Source organism: Egretta garzetta, unplaced genomic scaffold (assembly GCF_000687185.1).
Source record: "Egretta garzetta isolate BGI_Z169 unplaced genomic scaffold, ASM68718v1 scaffold167, whole genome shotgun sequence".
Taxonomy (NCBI): domain Eukaryota; kingdom Metazoa; phylum Chordata; class Aves; order Pelecaniformes; family Ardeidae; genus Egretta; species Egretta garzetta.
The window spans coordinates 823,422-832,718 of NW_009260186.1; positions in this window are offsets into that span (position 1 = coordinate 823,422).

Below are 9,297 nucleotides of genomic sequence, written 5' to 3' on the forward strand. Positions count from 1 at the left end.
CCTCAGGGCAACATATACATTTATAATTTAATTCCCTGTGAGTTATTTCTTAGTATTAGAATGGTTTTCTGTGCCGGTAAGAAATCCTATTTCTGCTCCCAGATGGATAGCTCAGATAAAGTGCCTGCCTGCCTATATACCTTTTGTCCTGCGCACAGCAAGTGGGGCAGGATGGCCTCCTGCCACCACACAGGCTCACTACCTTGGAGAGGATGCTGAGAGGTAAGGTAACGCACTTCAGGGGTCCAATTTCACAGGTGCTGCCAGACACTCTCCTGGCAGACATTGTGGTCATGATGCAGTGAAAAAAACATATATACATACACAAGTCTATAGATGCGTACATAGGATATTGCATTCGTTAGAATCATAGAAACATAGAATCATTTAGGTTGGAAAAGACCTTTAAGATCATCCAGTCCAACCATTAACCTAACCCTGCCATCCCACCACTAAGCCATGTCCCTAAGCACCTTGTCTATCCATCTTTTAAATACCTCCAAGGATGGGTATTTAACCACTTCCCTGGGCAGCCAGTTTCAGAGCCTGACAACCCTTTCAGTGAAAAAATGTTCCCTAATGTCCAACCTAAACCTGCCCTGGTGCAACTTGAGGCCATTTCCCCTCATCCTATTGCCTGTTACCAGGGAGAAGAGACCAACACCCACCTCACTACACCCTCCTGTCAGGCAGTTGTAGAGGGCGATCCATTAACTCGTTGGAGACTTCTGACATATCTGGTGTGGCTTTTTGCCATTATCCAGTCCCTTTTCCTGTCTGCCATTTCATTTCATTGAAGCGCCAAAGGTGCACTGCAATTTAGACGGGCCTGTATGTGTATATATGAAAGAAAGAACTAGTTCCTCTGAGCTACCTCCAAATGTAAATTAAGCTGCACTTACTGAAGAACACGTTCGACAGCAGCAGGAGTACCTTGTTCATATTTTGCATATATTAAAAGAAAGCCTTCCCCATTTTGTTCTAATATCCTGCTAGTCAAGAACTTCAGGCAAGAACTACAAAGGATTAAAATGGTTTTACATCTCTCCCAGCTCCTCTGAGCACACATTGCTCAGACAAGATATAGCAGCAGGTAACTCTGCAATTATTAGACAAGAGCATACCATGGCATCCATCAATCCCCTGTTAGTTTGGTTTTTTAGAGGAGAAGCTAAGTCATCTACAGCAAAAAAAAAACCCTATTTTAATAAACAAATAAATTTGACAATAGGATTATCTGAGCTTCCTGGGTTAGCATCATGCCTTTCTCAGAAAGGCGCTAAGCGTACCTTTGACACCTAATTAACACTATAAAAGAAACTAAACGTATTGGTATGGCACAAAGATTTTCTTCACACTAGTTGCATTGTCGTGACTAAATAAAAAGGACTGATGTCTGGCTTTAAAAAAGGAGGAGGGAGAGGAGGTCTGGTGGGAGAAAGAATTACCGATTGATTTATCCTTTTACTTAACAGCAAAGGGGAATAAGCAATTTAAGGTCAGCAGCAGATTGCTCAGCTGGCCTCAGACCCTGCAAAATTATCAGCACTGTGTGTTGCAATAAATTGCATACTTTTGTCATCCCTGTTTGCTTGAAATATGTGTGAAATGAAGAGGGAAATAGCTAAGGCCAGCACCCAGGACTGCACTGATCTGCCTAGAAGGTGAACGGGAGATGAAACAGTCTGTTTTGTCTTGCCTAGTGATGCAAGTGCCCCTCTAATGCAGAAGCAGTCCCACTGCTGTCATAACTGCTTCCTCGCAGCGGCCCAGCAGCTCTGGTACCAGCAACATACACAGCCAGGTTGGTCAGGAGGGATGCTGGCAATCCCAGCAAAGCCACCCCTCCCGGTTCTCTCCCTCTGTAACCCACTGACTCACCCTGAAGGACTCACTTTTGAATCTGCGCAGAGTTTGAGTGTTGTTCTTGTACAGCTTCGTCCTGCAGGCAGCTCAGGCATCATGCTTGCAGATGCATTTATGCTAACCGTCCCTAAAGAACTCACCCTATGCAAAAGGTATGAATTAAACACCAAGGTGTGGCTCGGCCAAGGCAGCGCATCACACAGTGAGCAGGTTACTGACAGTCCAAGTAACTTTCCAGACTAATGACTCTCTCATCAGTCCAGGAAAACAGATCCCGTTGCTCCAGAAGGTCAAACTGGCCTTTATTTTCCTCCTGGCGATGCAAGTGCTGATTATAGTGCAGTATCCAAGACAGGTAATTCATGTCAAAAGGTGGAGAAAGTGGCTTTGCTTATTGATGTGTTGTCATCGCAACGTTCAGCCTTTCTGTTCATAGCTATTCATGTGAGTTACAGCAAACAATGCTCGCTCCTGGCATTAACTTGCTCCCCAGGCAGCTATTACTCAAAATGCACAATGGCCTACAGGACACCAAAAGATTTGCCATTGGTCTATTGACCAGGGGCAGCCTTGTATTGCACCATGTAATGAAGTAGCATCAAAAGACCTTTTTCCAGAGAACGTTACCAGGTTGGCAGCCCACGAGGATAAAAACCTCTGCTTATTCACTGGTTAGGCTTGCTTTTGACATCATCCAACGCCGCACTGACCCCAGGAACAAGGGAGGAAACTGTGGTATTGCCAACACCGAAGGCACTGGGGCAGAAACATTCAGTGGAGCATCTCATCATAGAAAAAAAGGACTATTTCACCATATCTCCATTTTGTTAGGGGATTGTCACTAAGAATAATGTAACAGGTTGCTAAGACCTCTCTTCAAAACACAGGGCAGACAGCATCCTGGTCACCTCTGCACCAGCTGAAAGAAAGAGTTGCTAGAGATTTGGTGGGTGTCACTACAAATCCTCCAGGTCTGAAATGTTGCCCGAAATCCAAGCCTGGTAAAGACTGAGATTAAATCCCTGTCCAGTTTGATAAAAGTGGTCCACCTGAAGTGATTCATTAGATCCTCAGTGAAATCTTCATACTCTCTCAGAGTGACCTGATCATGGTATTTGTCTCAGGCTGTGGATTTCAATGAGTCTGACATTAGATTTTAATCTTAAAATCATAGGAACAGGCCATCCCCATGTGCTGAAAGACGAGCTGGCAAGGAAGAAGACCAGCCTGGCTTAACAGAGAGCTTTGGCTGGACTCAAGAAAAAAAAAAAGATCAATGGGCAAAGGCCAATTGTACGAGATTCGACAGGGCCAAGTGCCGCGTCCTGCACTTGGGTCACAACAACCCCATGCAACACTACAGGCTTGAGAATGAGCGGCTGGAAAGCTGCCTGGTGGAAAAGGACCTGGGGGCACTGGTTGACAGCCGGCTGAATATGAGCCAGCAGTGTGCCCAGGTGGCCAAGAAGGCCAACAGCATCCTGGCCTGTATCAGAAATAGTGTGGCCAGCAGGACCAGGGCAATGATCATGCCCCTGTACTCTGCACTGGTGAGGCCGCACCTCAAATCCTGTGTTCAGTGTTGGGCCTCTCACTACAAGAAGGATATTGAGGTGCTGGGGCATGTCCAGAGGAGAGCAACCAAGCTGGTGAGGGGTCTGGTCCCAAGTAACAAGCAATAGGACAAGAGGAAATGGTCTCAAGGAAAAATCTCTTCACTGAAAGGGTTGTCAAGCACTGGAATGGGCTGCCCAGGGAAGTGATTCAGTCACCATCCCTGGAGGTATTTAAAAGATGTGTAGACGATGTGCTTAGGGACATGGTTTAATGGTGGACTTGGCAGTGTTAGGTTAATGGTTAGATTTGATGACCATAGAATCATAGAACGTTTTGGGTTGGAAGGGACCCCTAGAGGTCATCTAGTCCAACCCCCCCGCAGGAGCAGGGACACCGCTAACCAGATCAGGTTGCTCAGAGTCCCATCCAACCTGGTCTCGAATATTTCCAGGGATGGGGCCTCCACTACCTCTCTGGGCAACCTGTTCCAGTGTTTCACTACCCTCATTGGAAAGAATTTCTTCCTTAGATCTAGTCTAAACCTACCCTGCTTCAGTTTAAAACCATTACCCCTTGTCCTGTCACAGCTGGCCCTACTAAAAAGATTTTCCCCATCTTTCCTATAGGCCCCCTTTAGGTACTGAAAGGTCAGGTCTCCCCGCAGCCTTCTCTTCTCCAGGCCTGGCCTCATAAGAGAGGTGCTCCAGCCCTCGGATCATTTTTGTAGCCCTCCTCTCGACCCGCTCCAACACTTCCATGTCCTTCTTGTGCTGAGGGCTCCAGAGCTGGACGTAGTACTCCAGGTGAGGTCTCATCAGAGCAGAGTAGAGGGGCAGAATCGCCTCCCTCGACCTGCTGGCCATGCTTCTCCCGATGCAGCCCAGAGTACGGTTGGCCTTCTGGGCTGCCAGCGCACATTGCTGGCTCATGTCCAGCTTTTCATCCACCAGTACCCCCAAGTCCCTCTCAGCAGGGCTGCTCTCGATCCTTTCTTCCCCCAGCCTGGATTGATACCGGGGGTTACCCCGACCCAGGTGCATGACCTTGCACTTGACCTTGTTGACCTCATGAGTTTCACATAGGCCCATCTCTCCAGCTTGTCCAGGTCTCATTGGATGACATCCCCGTCCTTCTGGCACATCAAACGCACTTCAGGGTCTTTTCCAACCTAAATGAGTCTATGATTCTGTGAGTCTATGTACATGTTTGTCCTTTTCTTGTGTGTTCTTCCATTATGGACATCATTGCACCTAGCAAAGCAAGTACCATGAAGTTCCCCACTCTTTCATTTTAGGCTTCACTGGGCAGCAAGACCAAGCCACCCTAATGCTACAGCTCAATGAGTTGTGCAGCAGCGTGAGCCACAAGGTATCAGGGGAGGACCGGAAATATGCTGTTTGTTGGCTCTGGTCCACTGTCAGCATTGACTTCAGTATCATAGTGCTTCTGTGAATGACAGCACGTTCCCCCAGTTCAGCCGTGGGAAAAGAAGGGAATATCCTGCATGTCATTTGCCCTTGTTTTGAAGAAAAATATTACTGAGCCCAAATATGTGAGATTTTTACTGTATGCTTTTTCTCCCTCTAGCTTTGATTTGGTGTGTAGAAGAGAAATCTTTTTCTTCATTTACATTTTACTAAGCAATGCGTTGACCATGTGGAGGACAGAATAAGACTCATCAGTCTTAAAAAGTGAAGCTTTCTGCTGGTCCTACTGAGGCATTAGGATCTCCACATACCATCTCATCTCTGCACTGTAGGTTCTTGCACTGAGAGTGGTTGAGGTGGGGACCCCCAGCGGGGGTTGCCACATCTTTTGAAACAGTCCTGGCTGCTCTCATGGTGGTGAGGAAGCCTTTTGGATCAAGAAGGCACATCAGGCAATGAAGGGTCAGTAAACCCCACACAATTAAATCTTTCTACCAATGCAAATAGTCAGCAGACACATGCAGCCCTGGTCACCAAAGGAAGTGTTCTCAGAAAGTCAGGGGCATCATTTCTCTACCCTTTGCTACTTTGCTGTGATGACTCTGCAGTGAGACTGCTGGGGCTGAGGGTGGCCTGGGTACAGGCACGTAGACTGAAGTTATCGGTCACTTCCCATGAACCACTGGACGGGCACAAAATTTTGTTCATTGCTAAAAGCCATTCCTTACAAACCACCTTTCCCAGTCCAGTCCTCCAGTGCTTGGACTTTGTGCCCACACACATCTACCCCACACTACTGTAGGGGGTAGGGCCTATGGTCCTTTGCCACTGTAAAGATTATACTTTTGTGTTGCTTGTTGCAGGACAGGAAGGAGATGATCAGTGTTTGAGCAGAGTCTGTGTGTAATGGGCAGCCCTGTGGTGTCCCATTTTTATCTTTGACATCATCCTTTCATGGCTTGACTAGACAAAAAACAGTGTTCTGAAAGGCCACAAGACAGCAGGAGCTGTTGGTGCAACCCTACAACTGATTTTGATGGGCTGCTGCTCCCTTCTCCAAGTTCTTGCAGGGACAGGGGGAGCTGGCTGGCTGACGAGCCACTAGCTCACCAACGGGTACAATACTTGGTGCAGCATCAAACAGCTTCTGCAGGGACTCACACCGAGCTGCTGATTGCCTGGATCTTGCTTATGGTCTAGGTAAACTCCAAATTCAGTGGGACCCAAGATCTCCATCCTTGCACAGAGCAAGGGGCAGTCACCTTGCATGGAAACAAGGTGCTGCCCATCAGCTGCATCTAGAGTCATACTTCCAACTTCTACTCTTGCCCCCAGTTAAGCACAGGTTTTAATGATCTGTTGAACTTGCACAAGCAATGTAAATTGCCCTGAATATGCCTATCGCACAGAAGACTATACACACAAATGCATGGAGCTGTCACCCAGCCCTCATCTTCCAGGGGAGCTTCCTCTAAGGAACTCCCCAGTCACCCAGAATTTTGAAGGTCTCAAGGAAGCTCTCCTAGAGCTATGCAAAATATTTAGCACAACAGCCACACACACCCAAAATGCCACTCGTGTAACTGGCAGACCTGTGGAAGTGGCTTTAAATTTGTTGCAACAGCAAAGTATTCCAAAGTTCCCAAGATTTTTGTGCATTTTACAGCGGAGCCACTAGCTCACCAATGGGTACAATACTTGGTGCAGCATCAAACAGCTTCTGCAGGGACTCACACCGAGCTGCTGATTGCCTGGATCTTGCTTATGGTCTAGGTAAACTCCAAATTCAGTGGGACCCAAGATCTCCATCCTTGCACAGAGCAAGGGGCAGTCACCTTGCATGGAAACAAGGTGCTGCCCATCAGCTGCATCTAGAGTCATACTTCCAACTTCTACTCTTGCCCCCAGTTAAGCACAGGTTTTAATGATCTGTTGAACTTGCACAAGCAATGTAAATTGCCCTGAATATGCCTATCGCACAGAAGACTATACACACAAATGCATGGAGCTGTCACCCAGCCCTCATCTTCCAGGGGAGCTTCCTCTAAGGAACTCCCCAGTCACCCAGAATTTTGAAGGTCTCAAGGAAGCTCTCCTAGAGCTATGCAAAATATTTAGCACAACAGCCACACACACCCAAAATGCCACTCGTGTAACTGGCAGACCTGTGGAAGTGGCTTTAAATTTGTTGCAACAGCAAAGTATTCCAAAGTTCCCAAGATTTTTGTGCATTTTACAGCGAAAGGACATTTATTGCCACTTTTATGTGTAAGCTGCCTACAGCTCCATATTACTCGGGGTATAAAGCAGATGAGCAAAAGGCCTTTAAACTAGTGTTGTTGCACCTCTGATCTTGATTGATGTTGACACCAATTAGCAGAAAAGGAATCTTCCAGATAAAGGAAAAGAAGATTTTATTAAGCCCTAAATGCCAAGAGTCAGAATTCAATGCAAAATTCATTAGTGCTTATGGCAGGAGTCCTACCAGCTATTGCCAAGGGGTTAAAGGGAAATAAAAATTACATAAATAAGATTCTCAGGACTTTTAAATCCTAGCTTGAACAGTAAATGTGTTTGGGTGATTTTATCTTGCTATTCTATCCCCCTTACTTGTAAAGGTTGTTCTGTTACACTCACTAGTTTTAATCAGAAGCAACTCCTACTGAAATCAGTTGTGTTCCTCTGAATGAAGAACAAAGAGAAAAATAGAGGTCATATTCCTTTCATTCAGTTCTAAATCCATTTTTGTAAATAAAACATTCACCATGTAGAGGAAGGAGGTCTTCACATGGTATAAATATAAATTTAAGATGTATAAATGTGTAAATATATAAATGCATATATATATACACACACACACACACACACAGAGGATCAAAAGCTGATGTAAAATTTCTGGCTGATGTACAGAGAGTGACACAAAGCCAATGATATTTGTCTTTGCAGACTTTTACCCATACACAGTTGCTCAGAAAAATAAAGGAGCTTTGCAAGTTTCCTTATGTTGTATCACCAACAAATCCCAGTTTAACAAAGCTCTGAAAAATATCTGAAAGCTTTGTAAAAGCAAAGATTAAATATGCTTTTTATGAACTGGAAATGAGATTGTGGCAGTTAGGAGTTTGGAGAACTTTGAGCACCTGCTCTGTAAGAGAAGTGCCACAGTGACCTGTTATTCTAAGGTACAGACCTTACAGAAACTACTTTGGAGTGGAAACAAATATTTGGGCAAGATGAGGTAGTTCCTTCCTATGACCTGTGTTCATAGCACTCTTGCATATTCACGTCTTTCCATGTTCACTAGATCATGTTTTGCTCTCTAACACTAAGCTCTTCAGCTTTGTAAGGAAAATCACAGGTCCCAGTTCCCAAAGACTGAGCTCTTGCCTGCCCGGAAACATACCCAGAGATTTTCATCCCTTTTTCCTCACAGGGTGTCTGTTCTTTCAGTTCAAAGGACTGCACACAGAAGCGCTAATTTCTTACAACTCAATTTATCCAATGATAATTCAATTTCAACATGTTCTAACACATGTTCTTCCACAGGCAGAGTATCTTGATGACCATCAGTTTACATCTACTTGTCAGTAGCCCCAGGGCAAATGTTGACTCTGAATTTACCTTCCAGTCTCTTCTACTGCATCAAATGTCATCAGAGTTTTTGACAGCAGCATCCTAGACTCATAGCTAGAAATTTACTGCCATTTCTGGCTTGTTGTGGATGTTAGGGATTTGGTTTACACATCTCTCATCTTCCAGGGTTAAACACTGCAGTTCTCCCTTTCACTTGACTCCTGTAGTGCTGTTCTGAAAAGACTTAATCCCAGATTTATTTTAAAAATTAAAGCACCCCATTGCCATCTTCGCATCGTTTGTTCCTGCCCTCCAATCAACCATTCTCCCTTCTTTAATACATACCTGTTGTCTCCCTGTTGCTTATGGCAGGGGTTCATTTTCTTGTTATAGATTTGAACAACTTGGCATGCAGTGAAAGCCTCGCTCTCCGATTGGGGCTAAGCACTGTTTTTATTTTTTAAAAATCCTTGAAGGTTGCATATAAAAAAAAAACCCACACTGTGCTCTGTTGTTTAATCACATACTCTGAAAACCGGTGAGCCTGGAAACTCTGGATGGAAAAAGGAGAATAATTCTAGAAATAAGGACGTGGGATTTCAAGGAATATCTTATGTAGACTCCTACTCTTATCTGATCCTATGCTGCCTCAGTTTCTCCTCAGTCCTTTTCAGCCACATTATGCTCTCACAGTATTTATGTGTTCTGTAAATGGGCTCTGCAGAGAGACCTGGACAGGCTGGATCAATGGGCCAAGGCCAACTGTATGAGGTTCAACAAAGCCAAGTGCCGGGTCCTGCAATTTGGTCACAACAACCCCATGCAGCGCTACAGGCTTGGGGAAGAGTGGCTGGAAAGCTGCCTGGTGGAAAAG